This window comes from Cydia amplana, chromosome 2 (genome assembly GCF_948474715.1).
Source record: "Cydia amplana chromosome 2, ilCydAmpl1.1, whole genome shotgun sequence".
Classification (NCBI taxonomy): Eukaryota; Metazoa; Arthropoda; class Insecta; order Lepidoptera; family Tortricidae; genus Cydia; species Cydia amplana.
The window spans coordinates 7,382,936-7,407,092 of NC_086070.1; the positions used below are offsets into that span (position 1 = coordinate 7,382,936).

The 24,157-nt window shown below is 35.4% G+C and overlaps 1 protein-coding gene across 1 annotated transcript in view; it reads right to left on the reverse strand.

Moving 5' to 3' along the window:
• The window catches only part of LOC134657206 (homeobox protein abdominal-B), a 72,736-nt gene extending 53,874 nt beyond the window's left edge, over positions 1 to 18,862 (reverse strand). The window contains exon 1 of the mRNA XM_063512765.1: positions 18,544 to 18,862. The gene's annotated coding sequence lies outside the window, so the exon portion shown is untranslated. The remainder of the gene's footprint in view (positions 1 to 18,543) is intronic.
• Positions 18,863 to 24,157: the final 5,295 nt, after the last annotated feature.

Here is a 24,157-nt window from a genome sequence, read left to right on the forward strand (position 1 = left end):
TAGGGTCCCGTTTTTACCCTTTGGGTACGGAACCCTAAAAAATGGCATTAAGAAATAACACATACTAATATATATAGGTAATAGTAAATTCAAAAGATCTGATTTATTCGAAATATTGATTCAAAAAGCCGTTCTCACCCAAGTGTGTGTTTTTGATTAACATGAGCCTTTATGAGCTGTCGTGGTAAATAGGTAGTTATTTACGATACAAGTGCGGAAAAGAGGAAATTCGAAACGAGTGGCGATAAATTAAAAGCCGACCGAAGGGAGTGTTTTAAATCGACACGAGTTGCAAAAAACCTATTCGCACGTGTATCGTACAACGTTTTACAGTAGGTACCTACATATGGCCCTTTAAACTTTTGACATCGCACGAAAAGTGCTATTTTACACGCACTAGTGCGGGAAAATAGGACCATATGCACTGTAAAAACCTTAAAAGTGTATTATAGATATAGGTAGGTGTATCTAAATCCCTAATCATTCTAAATAAGGTGGCGTGCATTACCCCTCGTGTATATTTCAAACCCTGGTTTATAGCTGTCTGCGAGCCTGCAGTCTACCTACTAAGTCTAGACTACCCAATATACGGTTCCCTTTCATTCGTTTAATTTAAAAACCTAACAATAAGAAAATAGATTAATAAATTTTACTAACATCGTCGAGTCGGTAACAATATGTGTAGCTAGGTAGATTTATTAATTAATATACCTATGTTCGCTGCGCATATGTGCATGACTATTGCCGCAGCTAAAGTGTTAGTTCAAATATGATGCATATTTAAATCCTAAAAACATTGTGTAGGTGGTTGGTAGTTTGGTACAAACAAGCAGCATTTTGAAGACTTTCATAACATACCTTGCCTTCCTACTCCAGTAAGTTTATGGGCATAAAAGTTTCAACAAGCCCTGCATAAAACGCGGAAACCGACAATGCTCCATAACCTACCGCAAATCTTTGTCATTACAACTGCAATTGTTTCTTTGTTTATCGTATAAAATTTATAGGTGCCTTTTATGAGTGAGCCGTTACACGAGCGTTGAACCCTAAATCGGATAATTACGATTTTTTAATGGTTTTGCGTATGGAGCGGCGCTTGCGGTGCGCTGCGCTGCGCGCCGTGCGACGTGCGTGCGCGCGCCCGCTGGAGCGTAAAGCCTTTTGTTTCAACTCCTTTGTGATTGTAATGCGGATTTTTACGCACGAAATTATTGTAAAACAGAAACCAAAATAATAGGATATTAAAAGAAATAATGATTTTAAAATACAATATATGCCTGCCTTACCTAGAATTATTTTAGAAGTAAACACTTTATTTACTTAAAAAAAAATAGTAAGTTGTTGAAGTTGAAATTTGAAATGATAATGTGGCCACAACCACTCTCAAATATTATGGCTACACGAGATGAACTAGATAATAGATGCTTGCACGTTTCCATCTATCAAAAAATTGATATAGTATTTTTTTTTGCTTAATATTCGTGTGGTTTCTAGAAAAATGTAAGTTAAAATTTGAAATGATTATGTGGCCACAACCACTCCTAAATATGGCTACACGAGATAAACTAGATGATAGATGCTTGCACGTTTCTATCAATCAAAAAATTGATATAGTATTTTTTTGCTTAATATTCGTGTGGTTTCTAGAAAAATGTAAGTTAAAATTACGGTGTTCTAGATAACTTTTACTCTATAAAAGATATCTACCTATTACGTTAACTAAGCTACTACACACAGAATAGAACCAGAGGCAGCGCAAGATATTCCAGTTATCAGGATATATTGATATTATTCAAAGGAACATATCGCGATCGCCTAAACACCGGTTGTTTAGTGCTGCTGTAAATCAAATCATCAATTATCGACAAGCGTTTACACTCGCGACGCCACGGTGTAAACAATTCGAACATTAAAACTGCTGCCTACATTTTACGACAATACAATTTGGGGGAAAATCGATTTTATTCGCTTGCTTTCCAATCGATTCACGGGCAAAGTTGCTCGGTAAGGAATCGATTACGCAAGGCGGGGCTGGTCCGATTTTTACAGGAAGTGGTTAGCGGATACGGCCGAGAATGGTGGTAAACAACGTTTGCTGTAAACGCTTGTTTATCTTTTAAATGGGAGCTTATCCTTTCCGTGACCGGGTAAACAGGGTGGAAGATGATTTTTTTTTTTGTGCCTATCAAGAAACCACAAAAAACCTGGTGCTTTACACATACCTACCTACCGGCAGTGCCCCCGCCAAGTCGAGCAAAACAAAGATTTCTATTTTCTTGTCGTATAGATATCGGTCTAACCTCCTGAGACCCAGAAGTTTAATTTGGAACTCTTAGTTACTCTATAAAAACAAACCTTATAGAAGTTGATTGTTGGATGTTTAATGTACGCAGGGTCGCAGAAGGTTTTAGCAGGCCACGAAGTCCCAAAAAAAATATATATTAGACAGTGGATCTAGGTACAAGATGCATTTTTTACAAGAAATGCAAAGTGAATGCACACAGAAGACACACAGCACTGTAATAATTATCTGAAGTGCCTGTCGAACATTTGATAAATATTTCAAAGAAATATAAAAATTGTTGCTTTCTTTTTAAGGCGAGCTAAGCTAAACTATTAATAATTGACCGAAGCGTAGCGAAGGTCTACGTTTTGACTCGGGCATTTTGCTTTTGTATGTCCGGATGTTCTCCTCTACAGGTCGCAATTCTTAACCGATTTTCGTGAAATTTTGTGACCGAATTCTATGACTAAATAATTTTTTTTTGTCGATCCGGTTTTTGGAAATTTTTCAAAATCGGCGGAGTCGTGATAGCTCCCGCCTAAACAAATAGTCGTATCGGTATCATAAGAGTTTTTTCTTTTTGAGATATGTTTATAGATTAAATGGCCAAAAATTCAGAAAATTTGTATAGCTGGTTTTGGCGGTATTTAGATATTTAGTTTTTACTTGAGAATAAGTAGCTAAATTTCGTCAGCTTTAGTAAGAACTATAATGGCGTATTTTGCAAACGTTCGCTTTTTTTGTATGCATCGGCAGGTATCCATCCCCAGTAATTGTATACTGCTACATAACTTTTTGTATTTTTTTATACTTAAATTTCGTATAGTTGTTTATTATTTTATTTTTTTATTTTGAAAAAATTAAAAATTTCGTATTTTTTAATTATCAAGCGCGGGTTAAGCGTATTCGTTTAATTTTTGTTTGTAGTAGCTTTATGTAGTTTTTAATTTTTTGTTTATTTATATTACATGTACTATACCTATATTTTAATAAATATTTTTGCCATACATTTGTTCAGTTTTAACTTAAAACAGAGCTTAAAACTTTTAAGCTCTGCTCGCGAGGTCTACAGCTCACAGAGCCACTAGTATTCTTATGTAAGTATTTCGTATTATGTAGGTAATGATTACTAATTCCTCAACCACTGACCTGATCACTTGCAGCAACTTAAACCACTCACCGTAGATAAACCTCACATACCTAACTTTTATCATATGAAAACTATTAAGCACGGTATCAAGTCACTCTAATTTCCGTCCCAAGTGCGGCCATCGGAGTCATCGGCCCAACTGAGGCCACATGCGACCAACAATCACTTCACATACTTAACAAAACACCAACAAATTGATATGTTTATCTACAAAGAACTATAAATTCATTCAGGGCCCACCCTTTAGCGAGGGGATCCACCCTTCTGATTCAAAAAATTGCAAAATATTACATAAATAATAAAAAAGTTCCCCCTCTGATATAATTTCGGCCGGTCCATAGTTCCGGGGAAATGGTCTGTGGCTAAAGTTTCCTTTAAGTTTTTCATGCATTATTCATTATGAGCTATCTAGGAGAACCTCTCATTTTTTTTTATTGTCTATTTATTCTTTATGATACAAAACTTTCGTTGTAACATGTTTGGCAATAAATTGTTTTATAATGTTTGCAATTTGTTCGTCTTACAAGTTACTTCGGTATCTAATATCTTTTCTGTAAAGGTTATTCGTGAAACTATTTTAAACCACATGCCTAGATAATATTTATGCCACGTGGCTTCTTCCTATAACTATAGATATTTATTTGCATGATTTGTTGCACCATTCTAAACATTTAACTGTTACCAACATGAAAAATAATAATGCATCAACCTTCGAGTTTTATTTTCTCCTTACATTTCTTTATGTTAATTTGGAAGATAAACGTCATGCTTATCAAAACAAAAGCTTATTAACAGAGCACGTACGTCTCTATGTACCTAAAACCTTAACAACCTACTGAACATACTCAAACCCAACCCCTTTCATACCCAAGGCATACAAATCACTAGTGACATCAAAGGCCTACAGAGATAGGGGTGTCCTATGTTTTAATTCAGCCGAATGGGTTGATGGGAAAGTTTAAGCAGCGCGGGTGCGTGTAATCTGTATAATTGGTCGCTGGGGAGTGGGGAGACCGGGGAGGCATGAAAACTCATTAGCGTTTTAATTGAACTGCTTGTTAGAGAACCATGGGTAACGGAGTTTAATTTAAGATAATTAACATTCTTTGCTCTTATTTGTAGAATAAAGAGCATACCAAACGGATACCCTTTGAATAGAAAGTGCACAAACTGTACCTGATACATTTTTATCACACTTGGATTTAAGAATTATCATTGAGATACTGTCCAGCATTCAGCTACGTTAGAAATAAGTGTTAGAAAATTTTACTAAATGCCATATAACTAGTGTTGAGTCGCTCACTCGTGAGGCACCTCATTTGTACCACTCATTTTGTTAATTTGTCGCAGTACTTCGTACCGCAAAAATGTCTTACTTCACTCCTCTATTCATTTTACTTGATTCTAAAATAATCTTTCTCCTAAAAGTTCTATTCTTAACCTCCAGAATTGCACTCCAATTAAATGTTACTATTTATTTATTTATAAAGGAAGTTATGAATACATAAATATGTATATACATTAAATATTTTTGTCGCCGTTGGAATTAATGGAATAGTCGACGCTGAAAATAGGCTAGTACCTCACCTCATTTGAAGTAAGACATTGTAACACCTCATTTTAGAAAATGAGGTACTCATACAAACTCATTTTAAATTGATGTCCTACCCATCACTACATATAACACCAATTACCTATAAATTTCTGTGACTATAAAACTAATTAATTGGAATCAAATGATGAACTAAAAATTAACAGTAGGTACATACTTTAAAATCATGAGAATAATAAGTTAAAATACTCGTCTGACCTGTACCTATAGTTAACTACCTACATATTGAATGCTGCGCAAGACTTCTGGCTGTATCGCAGTCAGAATCCGGGGCATGGTTGCACGCGCTGCCTTCTCCTCAATTAGGCACCCTGCTGGATAGTGACTCATTGAGGGTGTCCGTTGCTCTCCGCCTGGGCTGCAAGGTATGTGAGCCACATATATGCATTTGCGGTACCATGGTGGGGGCCGACGGCCACCACGCGCTGAGTTGCCGGCGTTGTGCTGGCAGGCACCCGCGTCACCATGCCCTCAACGATATAGTTCAGAGGACTCTCAGGTCGGCGGGCATTCCGTCGGTACTCGAGCCTCCTGGCCTTAGTCGCACGGATGGCAAAAGGCCTAATGGGCTAACGCTCGTACCGTGGGAGAGAGGGCGGTGCTTGGTGTGGGACACTACGTGTGTCAGCACCTTCGCCGCCTCGCATACCAGTCGCACGGTGCGCGCGGCTGGAGCGGCGGCCGAGTCTCAGGCTGCAGTGAAGCGGCAAAAGTATGCCCCCCTGGGAGCAGGATACATTTTTGTCCCTTTCGCGGTAGAAACAACGGCGGGCTGCTGGGGGGCGGACGCGAAAAACATGGTGCGCGACATAGGCCGTCGACTTAGGCAGAAGGGGGAGGACCCCCGCTTCGAGTCGTTTCTGGTGCAAAAGGCTATCCATAGCCATCCAGCGCGGCAATGCCGCGAGTATTATGGGCACTTTTGCACCGGAAGCGTCTAGGAGCGGCAGTAATGTTTAGTTAGTAGTTAGTTTGTAAGTATGACTAACTGTATGTATGTCTTTTTAATTGTATTTTAACCTGTCTTTTACTGCAATTGTACTTTAATAAACCTACATATTTATAGTAGGTAGGTACATATTTATTTAATCAAAACTTTGATTAACATCCATTTTTTGTATCTTATTTATCATTTGTAATTAGTACTTTATTATATTAATTAAACCAAGTATGTAATTAAGTCCCTCGATCTCACTCAATATAATATAATATATCATATTATATCATGTGAAATTGTCACCGCGACGTCTTATAAACAAAGATAAAACCTTTAAGAGTCTCCCACAATTTATTTTACTGTAGGTAAGTCTTTGAAATCCTAATCTTCCAGATCTATCAGACCGCATCCCACAGACTAGTCTAATTTTAACCCGTTCCTGTCTAATTCTATCTGTTTACGACTGGCTCCCACGGCCGGACCCTACGCGTGGGATGTGTGGGACTAACATCAAAAACTCGATGCGGGGCCTTACTTCATTTTTATATACGGTTTTTTTATTCATTTAGAACTGGAGCGTTTCTAATTTTTTGATGATTATTTGTGACATTTTAAATCGTGGTAATATGGCCGCCATCACGATTTTGATGACAGTTGTAATTAGGGATCAAAAAACAACTACTTAAGTAAGTAAGTAAACCAAGTTTTAGGTAGGAACTTACCTAGGTACTTGTAATTTATGTATGCAGCTGAAACCTAGTTACGTGAAGCCAATTTTTGTTGCATCTGTCATTCGAGTACATGTTTACTTTTCGAATGGTGTTTGTCGATAAACCATTGTTTTGCTGCCTAGACCCTATGAAATTAAAAAAAAAACAACGGGTTGCACTTCGGGAGTGCCGACAGAAGTGAAAAAAAACTCAATGACTAGTCCAAAATGTCTGTAGCACTATGTATAATTGACCCATCCTCCTTTCTATTGAAAAACTTTAGTTCCGAAATTGCTGGCCAGTAGTGAGCTTAAATTTGTAGCGTTAATTGTTTAAAATTCGAATAGAAATTGTAAAGTTACCTTGCAGACCTCGCATCTAAATATATTTGGTCATGATATTTTGAGTTTTATTCACCAGTACTAGAGTTCACTTTTATTAGCGATTTCATCAAGATGTAGCTTTATTGAATTCTATTTGAGTGATATAAAGTTAGAATGTAACTGTGAGATCCTCGTATTTCAGCCTTTAGAACCTTTAGAACCTTTTTCATGTAATGTCATTGAGTTTATCTTTATTGATTTAAATGCCATCTAAATGAGTGGCCATCTACCTAAAGCTTACGGTCACGTGATCGCCTTACGGTCACGTGATCGCCTTACGGTCACGTGATCGCCTTACGCTGTCTCGAGTTTATCATTTTTTCTCCACCTCAAAAAGTGCCCAGCGCCGCTAAAGAAGTTTTCACTTCAAAAACTCATTACTGTCTTTAGCCAAGAAAACTTTAAATACCTACTTAAAATAAAAACCTCTTTGCTTTTCCACGACACGCGCAAGCCATGCGTGAAATAAATCAAAAGCTGTCAGATAACTGGTAACTCCGGTAATCACGATCGGTTAGAATTTGTGCCATGCAGGCACGTAAGAAAATGGGCACGTGTAATGCAACCAAGTTTCTCTGTTGATTAAACCTTTCGCTACGTGTAAGTTTCACCGTCTACTATCTATCTTATTCAAGTTAATCGTAAGGCGAGATAGCTTTAAGTTCTAAAACATGTTATGAAGTTACATCGATAGCTATAGATTTTATGAGAAAATATCCATAAGATTGGTTATCTTCAAATGATATACAGTGCGTACGTGTATAAATTACTGTGGGGATTACGTGTTGATATGTTGGTTACAAACAGGAACCAAAAAAGTTAATTGGCATTCGATATCTAGATTTAAATAAATCTGTGTAGTACTTATAGGTAGGCTAAAAGCCACAAGGTCAGGTCAGCTATGCAAAAATAGGTAGGTACCTACTGTTAGGTGTACATGGTAATTTATTTAAACACAACTTCATATACTTAATATTTAATATAATAAGACCCGTTTAGCCTTTTCTCATCTGCTGACTGTCGTAGACTCCTAGCAACTGCCAGTTCTGTTTTATTCTATATAATGGGCGGTTTTTTTTAAGTTGCCCCTACACTTTTTTTTTCAAATTTGGGATTTTTTATGTTATTTCTACTCAGAATTACGAGCTCTTTCTATCCTAATAGGAGAAAAAAGTGTCCTAAGGTTTTTATTTCCATTCCGTCACCATTTTTCATAGACTTTGTATGGCGGTCGCGGAATGGAAAGACCGAAAAATGTATGGAAATTTTGGGACACGTTTTTTCTCCTATCAGGATAGAAAGAGCTCGTGATTCTGAGTAGAAATAACATAAAAAATCCCAAATTTGAAAAAAAAGTGTAAGGGACAACTTTAAAAAAAACGCCCTAATAGGCTTCTTAAAACGACCTCATTTGCCTACGCATTCTTACATAGTAGTTTCAAGTTATTAAAGTGGATTACCATGCAGTAGATAATTTATCGATACAAGCGAGTGGCTGCTTAATGAACCTCCGGTTAAAGCCGCCTACCAGCAGGGTAAGCGATTATGGCCGAATGAACTTGTAAGTTACTGCTTACGATCAACTGGAATCCCAATTTATTCCAAACCAATTTAATTCAGAGAGGCTTAACGCGTAAGGCAATCTTTATCTGCCTTTAAAAACCGTCAGGACCATAAATAAAATTTAAATCGTGGACCAAATTTTAATCGGATGGAAACGAGGGCTGTGTTTTAATGACGATTAATATTTGCTTTACTTTACATCCATATTAAGCGGCAATAATTTGCATAAGTCATTAACTTTGATTGTGACATCATAATAGCAAAGAAACAGTGAAAGTCAATGAAACTTAAGCGTATAATTTTAATAACACTGTAAAACTGGCACGTTCCGACCAATCATAATAAGGAGCCTAATCGTAGTAAATCTCAACTTTTTATGTACCATTAAAACGTTTTATTGATTATTAACACGTGTTAAAATACTGAAACATTTGTAGAAAACCCCCGACCGTTAACACGTTGGTGTGATGAACTGCTGTCCTTACTGGCTACAGTTATGGCCCCACTAAAATCTGGTTACGTTTATTTTATAATATACATAATATAATGGTGATTAGTTTACCGCTTACAGGTTTCCCGTTTAAATCTATCGCCGCCGATTATTCATGATCAGGCCGAGCATATTAGCGACTCCTCGTTCGTGGATACCACAAACACACACGTCAATGTGCGATTTAAACGGTCTGATTCGTCATATCCAATCCATTTTGTACCTTTAGCAAATTTTTGACGTATCTTAAAATTCGAATCAGGCTGAAAGAATATTTTCTGTCTGAATTTAAGTGAATTGCATCTCTATTAAAATTTTCTTACTTTTTCTAATATTATTTCAATTTACTTTTAACACACACACACACACACTTTTTTTTTTTACTTTTTTTTTTTTTTTTTTTTTTTTTTTTTTTACATTTTTTATTAATATGTTTATACTGTTCATCCTTAGACTTTCTGCTTGCTGCAACCTAAACCTATACACCCATATTTATTTATAATTAGTCTACCATTTTTTTTTAAGTTTATAATAATTCATTTTTATTTATCATACGAGTAGCTAACTGATTACGTATGAATGCGGTATCAAATTAAGTATTAATAACCCGCATAAATCAATTATTCGTTTCAAACAGTCATCGACTTTAAAATCGTAATAAAATTTACAAACGGTAGTCAATTTATTTATTGCCTTAAAGTTGTAAAACGATATTACACGCCATAATGACGTGTGTTATTGGCATTTATTTCAACCATCAATGACCATTGATACAATCTTTTATGATTGTAGTTTAATTAAAACAAATTTGTCACAGTAAAGTACAATCAGTCACTTTATGGTGCCTACATCACAAGTACCGGGAAGTACCGCCCGACCTGGCGTGACCTTAACTTAAAGCCCCTTAAGGCTATCGATTTTCAGTACCCTACAGATTTCTATACCGTTCCTAGAGGCCGGTTTCCTATGCTTATTTTCTCATGGTTTGAAACATAAATTATCGAAAAGGTCAACGTTAAAAGTATTTATTTTCTTTGACATACCTGTTATCTACATAAACGTCAGCTGTATATTAACGCAAACCTGTTTACTTACATAAAATAAATAACAACAATGTAAAGAGTTAGACAGACTACGCTGACTTGGACCGTACAAATTTGGCTTGATTTATTTATTAGGTACCCGCAAAAAATCAACAATGCGAGCTTTAAAAGTAAAACGAAAAGGATTGTTCGAGATCCGCGCATTGTACGCACCCTTATGCAAATGAGTTCCTCTGAAACCGAAAGTGTATCCATGCAACAAAAGCCGTACTTGCGCAACCTTTACATAAATTATCGATACGCATTAGGCAAATTACAAATCTTTTTGTTAGAAAAGGTTGTAACAACGGTCAACACTAGTTTGTATGCAAAAATCCCGATGATTGCTCGCATTGTCGTAACCAACACGTTTTCTGTTTTCAAAGGGTGAAATTAGCATAATATTGAAATTAATTCCGTTGACCAAATATTTTGTCTGTTGCGGTAAACTATACTTTCCATTTTACACCGTCTTAGTCAATATCGGGTGTTGGAAGCGAAAGGGTTTAGTCTAACTTGGGAGTGCAGGCCACGGTTGTGGTTTGAAACGCGACGTGTCATGAGTTTAGGGCAGCGATCGTGTCTAGTTTATTTTGATAAGAACACACGAGTTATTCTGATTTATATTCAGGTGTGTTCGTGTTACCGGATAGTTAAGTTTTTATGGGCCCGATAGAGGGGCTGAGTGGAGTCGACGATTTGTTTATCGGCGGGCGTCGACAGGCGATGACGCGGTATCGCACTATGTACCGATCCCTTTATGTTGAGGTAAGTGTTACGTTTATTGCCCTATTTATTGCTTTCTGTTCCCGACGTGGTGACAAAACCTACATGTGGTAAGGACACGCGATGTAACTGACTATTTTGGTGGACGATGTAGGTACCTAAAGAACATGATGTTATATATCACATCAAACTTTTCATGGTGTTTTTGTAATCAACTTATCTTATATTTCTAACAGTTGAAAATGATATTTTAGTCAATAAATGTTAGGTAGGTTAGGTATATTATACTATACCGATTACTGCTCCTACACTATTAGCTACTTTAAATTAGGAATTAGTTTATTAACATAGGGCACTCAAGGTCTATTAACACATCACGTATTATTACATTATTTTTATAAATGACTGTTTGTTGCCTAAAAAAAAGAATATTATGAAATGGACTGTTTACATATAGGTAGGTATATGTCGTGGCCAGATCTTAATAGATTGATGTGGCGATCATTTCATGAAATGATTGGCTGGCCACATCATGAAAATATCAAACCTAACCTAACCATAATCCTACTTTTTTATTTTCCGAGTTTTATATGTGAAATGTATTAGAAAACATAATATAGGTACATAATACCTATTGTCGTTTAACAAAGCAAACTACTCCGCATTAATTTATGATGCAAAAACCATATCATTATCATCATAAAGTGTCTGCATAAAAGCAAAACATGCATCAAAAGTAATTCACAATAAACACTTTATCTCAAACATTGAATTACGTCTTAGAAATATAATAAAATGTTCCGCATGAAATATATATTATGTTCGTGACGGTTCCGATTAACTATTACGAATTTTGCTTTCTTACATACTTCGATATACCTAGGTGTATTTTAAGGTACCTAGTACTTAAAATATAACCAGTCATGATTTAGTATGTTTTTTCTTCTAACTGCTAATCTTGAAATAGCACTAAATACCCCATACATTACAATATTAAGCATATATGTAATTAAAATTAATTAAAATTAAAATACAATGATATTAAAACAAGTGAACCGGTACAGGTAAATACTGAAATACACATTTACCAATCTGTTTTAATTTAAACGCAGGTAACTTTATTTCATAGAGGCCGAACCATGAGTCACTGACAGTGTCAAAACTGACATTTACGCTATCGAGAACGTAATTTACTTTCTATACATCTCGTTTGTACTAATATGCGAGTACGAGCGAGATGTGTAGAAAGTAAATTAAGTTCTCGACGGCGTTTATGTCAGTGCCAAACTGATGGTAGCCATATAGGAAACAGCATTTCTGACAGCCTTTATACGAGAGGTACCTACCTATACTACCTACCTAATAGCTTTCAGTCGACGCGTTCTATTTTCTCAAAGATTTTATTTCTGTTTAGTTTGGGGTGATTAGGAGGTATTTTTACTTCGGTCTATTCACTGTTTGAGACAGAAAAAGAATTTCCAAAAAAAACACTAATTTTACTTTCAGTGATCCTACCTACCTGGCTAGCCTACCTACCTAATAGTTATTAGAAAAAATATGCCAGATCACGCATGACAGTATCATTATATTTTTTTATTAGTTAGATTTAGTTAATGTATGTAATATGTATATATTTTCTTTAGGTTCCACGAAAATAATGAAATACGTGATACAGTGGACGACACTTGGCATAATACCAAAAACGTAATTAAACCAAACATTTATGCTTTATATTAAATACTTATGTATATATGTTGGTATTCTGTATTTACTTGTTTAGTCAACGTTATTATTTATATGAAGAAACTGTATGATCACTTGAGCAATAATTTTAACATAATTGAACATTAATGTGGATTGTTCAGAAATGTGTTAGGCCCAAATTATAAAATTATCAATAATTGATACACGTTTTTACACAGTACGAGTATATACTCGTACTATATGCCATATGGCTGGTAACAAAAGACCTATGTAATTGTAAAGTTAAGCTCATATTACTTATAACACCCAGGCTAAGAATTTTGCATTCTTACTGCACACTTACACAGTTCGTACAACATATATTTTTTGTTTTCTTACTTATTTTTATCCCCTCGGCGTGAATAATGAGCTCATGCCTTTTTCAAAAATAACCCGAGTAGCCACCGCCGACCACAATTACCTACAGCTAACTCAATCCAAGATGGCTGCGACGACCACAGTCATTCATCAGGGCCCTGACATAAAATAGAATTACTCTGACGGATCGCAGGCATGATTACTGCGAATCACCATAAATCAAGGCCCGCAGAGCCCGCAGCCTGCTCTAATTGCTAGATCTTTTATAATCGTAAATCATACAGTTTGGAAGGGAAGTTTTGTTGGAAACTCTCGAGGCTGTTGGAGAATTTAGACCGTTTGGCATGCGGACAAAAACCTAACTACACGTCTCGTTTCCTATTCGCTTTTGTGCGCCTAGTCAAGGTAAAATAGTATATTTTCTTCTAGAATCAGTTTAAGGCCCATTTTAAGTGATTTTTTTAATCAAAATATAATTTCCATCCATACCAATGTTCTAGGCTGAGGTTAAATTTCACAGACACATAACATTAAGGTATTAGGTACCTATGGTTTTTCCAAAAAATTAGCCCAAGCATTTTTCATTCAGTTAAACTCCTGAAAAGAAGAGGTATTTTTTTTTATGTTTAAAAGTTGTTTTCATGGACCCGATTAATAGGTCCTTATATTCGATTACCATTTTATACACCAATCATTTAATAATTCTGTTTAGTTACGAAACTTTCTTTGATAGCATAAAAACTACATCTCCTCCAAAAGGCCTTCAAAAATCCATTTTACGGTTTAGGTGCTGATATGAACCGGTTTTAATTTAACGGTCGATTAGATTTCATTAACGTGCATTTGTATTGTAATAAGTACGCGCATTCGTTTCATTATCAATTCAATTTCGTTGTTTAATTGCTGTAACAAGCGCTTATTGGCTGTTTCTGCTAAATCAACTTCATAAATGTTTTTTCTATAACTATACTAATGTAAACATTTTACAAGTACCTTCTTCTTACATATTACCTACCTTATTCTTAACTGTACCTATATAATTAAATAATATACCAGTGGGAAATATATTTCATTTGGTCCAATAGGTATTTAACCTATACGAAATAAAATATTTTATTTCCAAATTGCTTATTTAGGGTTTTTGGAAAACTGTTAATAGTAGTAGTAACTATTAACAGTTTTCCAAAAACCCTCAAATTTTAATTAAATACCAAATTTCGTCTAAAAAATAATAATTGCTAAAAATGTTCATAAAAACCTCAGCTTTGCCCTTAAGCAAGGGCCCCTTGTAAGGGTTAGCAGCTAGGTTACCAAACACTCTGTATTTCACGTTTATATTAATTGATAGAGTTAATATAAATTGGCTCTTGCTGAGAGCAATAAATGGATATTGACTGTGCGTAGGTAGGTATTATATTAATTTCCGCTGGATATGTTTTCTATAAATTGGGTGAGTACCTACATGTAGATTGTGGAGATTGGAGATATTCTCTATGAGAGGAATGATTTCCGTAATTAAATCTTTAAATAAATAAGGTAAAGAAACTCATTTCCGTAAAGGCTAGAAAAAAGTGAAAAGTGCATAAAACAAAGACGGGATATAATAATTTGTATTTAACAAAGTTAATTTTGGAGAAACCCCATTGAATTTTCAACACGCCTCAGATTAGACCAGGCTCTCTAGAATAGTGTCGTAGGTATGATTTTTTCGACGGCGCGGCGAATGTATGTACTTATAGGTATTATAATTGTAAGGGGAAAATTCAAGGGGCAGATTGGAGATAACTTTTTAGCCTGGCAACATCGGGTTTCTTGAAGCCTACGAGCACCACAACAAGGATCAGAAGTGAACTGCGGTCTAATAATATTATACAGACCAGGTGGCAGGTGTTGTTCTAGCTAAAGTCTATTTTTTTATTCGGTAGACTAAAATGACATTTCATAGTATGAAATGATACATGATGTTCATACTATGAAATGTCATTTTAGTCTACGGAATAAAAAAATTGACTTGAGAGAACCTGATCGACGTGTTAGAAAATTGAAATAAGTCATTCGTATACATTTCCTTTCAGAATTTCTACACCAACGATACATATGTTTCAGTTAAGTACCTATAAATTAAATAAGGTATTTATTTGCCCGTTCCGATTTCTATCGTCGTATCTAGTGAGGATTCTAGAATATAATTCAACTACAGCCATTATCTTTCAGAGTCCCCTCGCTTGGAAAGACGGCTTTGGCAAAACCGTAAATAAGTCTGGCATTTTGAGAACCCGGCTAGCATTTTACGTGCATTGGCAAATACTTAGGTACAATGCGACAATAAACTACGTTAGATTTCGAATCGTGATAAATAAAGGCTCTAGGAAACTGTAAATTATACTTTAAGACTATAGTGGTGAAGGTCTGGTTTTAGTCGCACTCACGGGCAGTATCGGTTTGCAAGTCGCTAAGCCAGCAATGGCGACTCACGATTTGAAAACAGATTTATGATCGACCACGATAACGGGCATGCGATAAAAATTTTGCCATTCCAAGGAGCATGTATACGTATGTTCTACGGCTCCAGGTTGGTATGTTCTCGCACACGCCGCCAATGACCCAAATACCAGCTCCATACCGGCAAGTATTAGAAGGTAGGTACTAACGTCAAGTTATTCAAAACATTTTTAATTTGTGTCAACTTCGAGTAACAAGTTACTGGCAAATAAAAAGTGGCTTCTTTTGGCAAAAAAAACTTTATGGCCAAGATCTCGCGTTAAGTTGAGTAAATAACGTTAAGTCACAATAAACCGAATTCGTAGATATTACCTACGAAAGTCGATGACAAAGAAATTCCTTCAGAAAGTTTCGTAGATTAAAGAACAGTCACTACGTAACTAAAAGTAATGATAATTTCAACAAACTTATTTCTTCAAAATTCGGGGCTACGTTACTCGTGTGTTATCGATTATCTATTTTCTCAATAGGGAAATAATTACACAAATACTTATTTGCAATTTCTACGGATGAAATTCTGTACAAAATTCTAACAATTCCACAATTTGGTGACTAAATATAAGGTACTAAGTGGACTTAGAGTACCTAGACTCTAAGTCCACTTAGGCTCTTGGCGATTACAACGAGATTACATATGCTTCGATTATAGCTTAGCAGCAATCAACCGCATCATTTTCAGCCATAAGTTTAAACGTGTTCCAATGGAAAAAAATCTACAATCTCGTGTCCCGAATGTACTTTGTCACGCACGTCTCAAACGTGGCACACGATGTTTTCCGACTCACGAGTCGCGCTGTCGTCGTGGAGAGAAAACATATGAAACACGCTACTTATCAGTTAGTTAGTCACGATAGTTATATATTTTAAAAAGTATTTCTACTTTATTTATGCCGTGTTTGTACTTGATACTGGATTTTCAAGTTACTTGTATAGATAAAACATACCTATTATTACTGATTCGGCTGCCCTATTTATTTTAAGACCTACTTGATATTTTTATTCAGAAAGATTAAACTGAGGTATGGGTGCAATCAAAACCCCGAACAAATATTATAGGTACTATTCTGGGCTGCTTTGATATTAGGTAACGATGTTATAAAATAAATTTCATATTTTTACCAATAATAACTCATAATAAGTAATAACCATAGGTATTAGACTCAAATTCCGTTCTACGTTTTCTCATTTATGTATGTTTTAATATAATAATTTATGTATTACGAAATAAATTGAATGTCTAGTTTACTAGATTTTCACATTAGTTAGGTACAATCGGTTTGATCATAATTGACAAATAAAAACCTGTTTTATTAGGTACCCAATTATGTAGGTACAAGAAATCGGACAAATGGTAAAATAGTTATGTAGGTATACTGCCCTCCTAAGCAAAAATATATGTATGCTAAAGGCTATCTCAAAGACAAATGAATATGAAAATGGAACATTCAGATTAAGATTCTAAAGTACATAAGTACGTACAATACAAGTTTCAGTAGATCTATGACGTGTCAATGATAAACTTTTGCCAATACTTATACTGAATTTAAAAGGCACCTTTAGTAACCTTAGCGTGCTTATAAATCTTAGAGTAGGTAATTAGTAATTGAGATAAAAAGTTAAAACCTGCCTGGTACTTACACTATACTATATTTTTTGTCTCCTTCTAATTTCCTGGATTTACGCCCCCTTCCAGGGCCACCCGACCCACACTATAATCATCTCCCGAGCGTCGGCGTCTAGTCAACACTATGGCTGCTGCGCCTGCTGCTCGACGCAACAATGGCGCAACTGCGCAGCGACGCCATTGTCCATAGCGCTGAATAGACGCCGACGCTCAAAAGACGCTAGTGTGGGGCCGGATGGCCCTTAAGTGGAACAGTTTAAACCGAACGTGACATCTTATTTCATTGTAATTCCGGATTTGTATGACCCACGTGTTGTACTAGCTTTATAACTTGTTTGTGCATAAATTGTGCGCAAGCCCATCGTATCGCGCATGCGTTCAACTATAAATAAGAGATGTAAGACGCGACCTCAACCGTCGCGAGGTCGGCTATTGTGATCCTAGCCATTACCCGCGGCTTCGAAGAATAGAACAGGTTGATATCTTAGAAGACTTGGAACTTACAGAACTGCGACTTAGGTATTCGTATGCCTAGATAAAAAACAGTCACCTGCAATAATATGATACACAACGAAGGCCGCAAAAATATCTGACATGATCTTATTTGTAGAGCCCTAGCTAGCTAGAGGGTCGCCGTTGCCGATTACGGCATGGATAGCTATATGCTTGTATATGTAGAGCCATAAGAGCGTGTCATATATTTTTGCGGCCTTCGAAGAGAAACATATTATTGGAGGTGACTGCTTGTTCGGCCGACTTACAAAGACAACCGATGTATAGCTAGTTATTGTTCTTGAAAAAAAGGGCAGGATACCCTACTTCAGTCATCCTGATTATTGGATCGCTTGGGAAATGGATAATGTTAAAACAATTGAAGTAGATAGTTTTCTTTTTACTAAAGAAAATTTATTATCCTGTGTTTCCAATGAGAAAACAGGATACGCGTTAGTACACTTTGTATTTACCTACCTCTAAGTAGGTACCTATCATCCATTTACATACCTACTCGTAGATAGGCACTGGCCAGTAGTCAGTACAATTTTCCAGTCCAGTGGAGGTCCAGTTTAAGCTACATTTTGACAGTAAATATGTGATCTCTTCATTTAGTTTCTTTAGGTACTTATTATACTGATCTGGTAGGTAAATGGGTAGGTAAACAGTTGGCACTGAAAATTGGCAACTATATTTAGTAATGTCCCTACTGCTTATTTATAAAAGGATTTATGTTACGTAGGTACTAGGTACCCATACTTATTTGTCAATAGATAAAAGTAATCAAGCACGATGTTAATTACCTATCTATACTTAATTTAAAAAAAATCTTATCAATTTTATACAAAAGATTTCATTCAAATTAGGTACGAGTAGATAATATTAGGCAAATGATGTATTAAATCCTCAAAATATTATAATACTTACTAAACATTCGTAATTTCCCAATAACTGAAGCAAGCGCGGATTCCCAATGAAATTCACGAAGCCAGAGCGTTCAGCTCCAAGGCAACCGACGAATCGCGCACGTCACACTGATTTCCCATGGAAATAACAAATTGTTGCGTCTACGCGTTATCGCGTACGAAAACGACTTCTAAATTCGATATTCGAAATTAAAGTTTAAACTTGGAATGAGAGCGCCGCCATCTTGATCGGTGCGTGCGGCTGCGCCGCGAGCGCGAAATTACATACAGGCTTAGGCTGCGCGCTGCCCGCTTGCGAGTGTAAAAATAAAATAAAGTTAAAACAACGTCATTTTGTTTACATGTGTGCGTGCTGTATTTATAGGCTAGCTGTGTGGAATACCTATATGCACGACTGGGCTCGTTGTTTGTGGTTTGTGTAACGTCTTAATAATTATTTATTACACAGTCTTGAAGCCTAGCATTACTAAAAATAAATATTTATTAACATGGTTTTATTAAAAACTCTTTTTGCATAGGTATGCTTTTTGGTTACGGTAAAGTAGGATGTTTTTTCATTAAGTAGGTAATTAAAGTTTATAAGCTCGAAGAGCATTGCGCATACATCGGAGGTAGATACTCCAAATTAACTACGCGAGTCTTTTGAAAGTATGGACCCAAGATAGTATGCTCCTTTACTACACTTAAACACAAGAAACATACTTAGAATGCGATAACTTATCGGGAGTCCGCTTGAAAGTCCTTAAAAAGTTTTTAAGACAAACGTCGTAGACATTGAAATTTGAAGTGTAGTTTCTCCGATAAGAAAGCCTTCTTAATAATTGTATTATGATTTAACTATCTATGTCTTCCCAATAGGTACACCTCAGGCCAAAAGTATGAAAACAAAGTTATTTTTCTTAATTTTTAATATTTCCATTATTATTATTATTGTGTATTGGTAACGCAAAAATTACTTTAGGCAGTTTTATAAGATTAAAACAGCACCCAAAGTATTAAAACATCCTAATATATGCGAAAAAAATATAAATTTGAGAGAACATACAAATCAACCTTCTTAATTGTCTTTCTACGAAAGGTTGAATTCACAGTTTTATTAAAGATAAGATAAGATAAGTAATTTACTTTTAAAATGTTCTTTTATCATTTTACTCTTTTGTTTTTGAATTGTCAATAATAGAATAAAATGAAAATTACAGTTTTTTATTGTCATATAAGTTTGTTTTACTACTTATACTTTTGGCCTGGAGTGTATACCTATCTAAGTTACAATCCACCAAGGACGCTTAAAAGTTTTACTTGTCTACCTCGTGACATTAAATATTTACCGTTCATCTTGCTATTATAAGGAACCTTAAATAAAATTAATGAATTCACTAGATCAACGGTGTAATGAACTGCGGCAGTCAGTTCTGGAATGACTTTAAAACGATAATGTGGTTTTTCGTGGTTAATATCACAAAAGTTACGTTTAAGCAAAAACAATACATTTTCTTTGGTTAAAACAACCTACCAATTTCGTGTTATTGAAATTTGAAGTTGAACGTTGTAAAGAACGCTCGATAACTAGACATTAGGCCTATAATGGTCTCGTATCGAAAGATTCGAAAGCCATGTATAGCTAAGAGCGGCTTCAGCCGTTGAGATAGCTTGGCAACACAATACATTTATCACGTATCGTTTTACAATAGCTTCACTTATAGCTATATCGTATCGAAAACCTTGCATAGCTGAGAGCGGGTTTAGCGGCGAGATATCGCGCGATATTCCAGAGCGGCCGGTCGATGACCTTCGCCACCGGTCTCTGGGCTCGCTAGGGTTGCCACTTATATTGAGTTATATTATTTATTTATTTATTTTTATTTTTAAGGAGTACCAACAGCTACAGAAACATTATACAGATTCAGGTAACAATACAAAGCCAATTACAGGTACTCACAGATAGAAATGGAATAAACAATATATCACACTTTGCGCGCAATTTCACACAATGCTATCACATTTTATACATTTCAAAGAAAAAAATAAAACAATATTTTCCAAAAGTACAATAATAACGTATACAACTCAAAACTTATCATTAACAAGGATATAGAATTGCTAACAATAATGACAGTAAAAATAAAGGGTACGTAAATACTTAAGCACTCGGACAAATCGCAAACCTATTACTTGTGAAAACAAAACAATCGGGATCAAAGTGGGTTAAAAAATAGATTCGCTAATTTTCGCTTCACCGAAGGAATGGAACAATTAAATACATCAATGTCCAAATCTCTGCATAGAATATTTAAATTACGACTAGCACGACACAAAAAACTATTTTGTCTGTAATTGGATGAAGTGCGTTTGAGCGAAATGGGGGGAGCGTAACGTTTAGATCGGGCGGGCGTATTAAATGAAAGTTTAAATAGCAGTTCAGGGCAATCAATATACCCACTGGTGATGCTTAGCATATAGGCAATGTCGGCAATCTCTCGCCGTTTACTTAGTAGAATAAGATGGTGGATGGTAAGATTATGTTTTTATTAGGTACAGGATAGCTCTGCTTGCTCTGCTCGGTTTTGCATTGTTCTGATTTTTTTGGTTCAAGTGTTATTGGTATTGATTGACTGAATTCAAAAAATAAAAATTCATTCGCAATTAACTTGTCATATATTAAATAAGAATAATATTTTTTGTAAACACAAACAAACTAAACTTCAAATTAATGCCAATTTAAATCAGGTAGTGCAATTAAATACGCTCACTTAAGTCCGATTTGTGATTTAGGCGTGATTTTTTCTACGGCCAATGTATGAGAATTGTAACAGGGAAATTCAAAAGACTGGTGGTGTAACGGCACCACTTTTCAGCCTTTGATTGATTGATTTATTTATTGGTAAAATTGGTTGTTTTACAAGTCAAGATTTCTACATATTTACATAATGAGATTAAAATACTAATATTTACACATTTTTACATTTACAACTAAATTTTAAACTACGTAATTAATTCAACATCCAGTTTCTTGAAGCCTAGGAACATCACTATAAGGATCAGAAATCAAACTGTGGTCTAATAATTATGCATACGACACAATTCTAGAGATCCTGGTCTATATCGTACCTAAACATTTATTAATAAGACTTGAAAAACGTCTTAAATTTAACTGACATAAGTACCCACGCAAACTAGAAAGAAGATTTATAACATATCCTTAATTTAAGTTAGTGTCTTTCGATCTATTAGGTAATACATATGTAATAACATATTTCTTAGTGTAAGGCCTGAGTGGACGCTCGAAGCGGAGCGTTCGGCGGGGCGTGCAGCGTGGCGTCGGGCTCACAAGTGATTTGAGCAGCATGCACTAAGGCCGCTACTATACGCTTGCATTTGTTTAACATGCACGCTGCACGCCCCGCCCCGCTGCACGCCCAACTTGAGCGACCACTCAGGCCTTACACTTATACCTATTGAATAAGCAAATATATATCTACTTAGATAATAAATTGATTGATGATGAAAGAAATTCTTAACAAAATGTGTTAATATAATACATATCTGACGATGTGCGTCCCTGGATAAACTCGGCGTCCGCTTTTTAATTTTGCTTCGCAGCTGACAGACGCCTGATCAAACATACCCTCTGCATACTTGATATCTCCTTGTTAAAACGCCCCATGAATTCCTCATTAATTGGTTACAAATAAACTATAAATTAGCAATTGAAATAAAATAAGTATATAGGTACTTACCTTTATTAAACTACAAGGTGTAACAAAAATAGTGGGGTCCGTTTAAGGGAATATTCTGTATTGTGTTCTGATTAGGAAAAAGCCGAAGAAAATGTTTTTTTGACGGGAAAAATGTTTAGGTTTTGTATGGAGGGTTGGCTGACTTGGACGACCAGTTCCATAGAATAAAAATTCTCAAAAACAATCAGAACACGATAGAGTGGGGATCCGTTTAAGGGCATATGCCCCCACTATTTTTGTTACACCTTGTATAGCAAATTAATGTTAATAGTTATTACGAATATCACGATAGAGTTAAATAACTTACAGCTCTCAAAAAGTTTAAATCCTTTTCTAATATGTAAAAAATTATGATAAGAATAATCTTTAAAACCAATTAATTTACAAAAATTACATTAGGTAAGTAAGTAGCTATTTTGTGTTTACTTTAATTTATTACAACGCTTTTTTTAAGTACAACTCCATTACTACCCACCAAACTCTCATTAATATATTAAGATATGCACTAAAACTCAATTTTCCCCGAAACAAACACCTGCATGGATATCAAAACGTGACCAAAAATATTTACTTCATTACTGAGACAAGTATTATCTTTCATCGCACGTTTTGTCAACAGATCTATATCACAACTCGTAAAACTCATCGCCTATCATTACCCTCCCTTCCAAATATAGAAACGTCCAGAAAATAATTAATTTCACAAATCTTACGGACATCTCTATCCAAACTTAGCTATTATTCGACGTCTATTTATATTAATCGAGATAAGGGTTTTAGAATTTAGGAAATTCTTAACAAGAAACGATTTATATCGTGGTTTTTTGTTGTATTTCTTAATTCTTTTCGTAGGTACGGTTTGGCTGCAGGCCAAGGGCGGTTCCCCTCCAGGGAAGGCACCCTCGAAGACAATAAATATGTCAGACGAAGATATTACACGGCGCGGAGACGTGGGCTCCGTCTTAGTAAATTATTACTTCGCAACTTTTGCTGATGAGTTCGCTCTCTGTAATAACTTTTTACATTTTATTAGCCTGGCTATATTTGTACAGTTATGTTTTTATGCTTGAGTTGAAATTATTCAGCAAAAACTTTTTAAGTCTTGTACCTAATACTATCAATTAGGTAGTTTGTTGTGAGATTTATTATTTAGGTAGGCTTATACATATAATGGTGAGTACCTACCTCTATCTGAAACCGTAGGTATACGTCTAGGTGAAAAAGTATAATGTAATAAAACCATTCATTAGTTTGAAATATAGGTATTAGAGCAAGAAACCTCGGTAGGTGTAATTTAACTAATTAGGTTAAGCGGTTACAAGATTAACTATTACAAAGACTTAATAGGTACTTATAATGTAAACCAGATATGTAATAAATGTAGGTATTTTACAAATGTGTTAAGCTGTTAAATTTAATTTCCTTGAAGCATTTGAATAATATAATACCTACTATTAAAATAATTAAATTAAATACGAATAAGCACCTAGAAATCGTTCTTCTCGATAAGTTCGCTTGTATTATTTAGTCCCCCTCTACTTTATTTGAGCTACCTACCTAGTCACTTTGTAGATGAGTAGGTTAGGTAAACTACCTTCTCAAAATTTACTGAATAGGATTTTTGTAGACACAGGTACCTCGTACATAATAACGTGGATAATGCTGTATCTACCTATTAAACCTATTAATTAGTAGGTATTCTTTATGCAGGACATGCCTCGGTAGGTAGGTATATACCTACTCATAATATGAAACGACCTACATATTTATGTAGATATGCAAGCAATACGGTAGGCAGGATGGCTGTAGCACAAGGCTGTCGCTTATCGACATGCGTGCCTGGATTCAGTAACCAAATGGCATTTACAGTTATTTAGG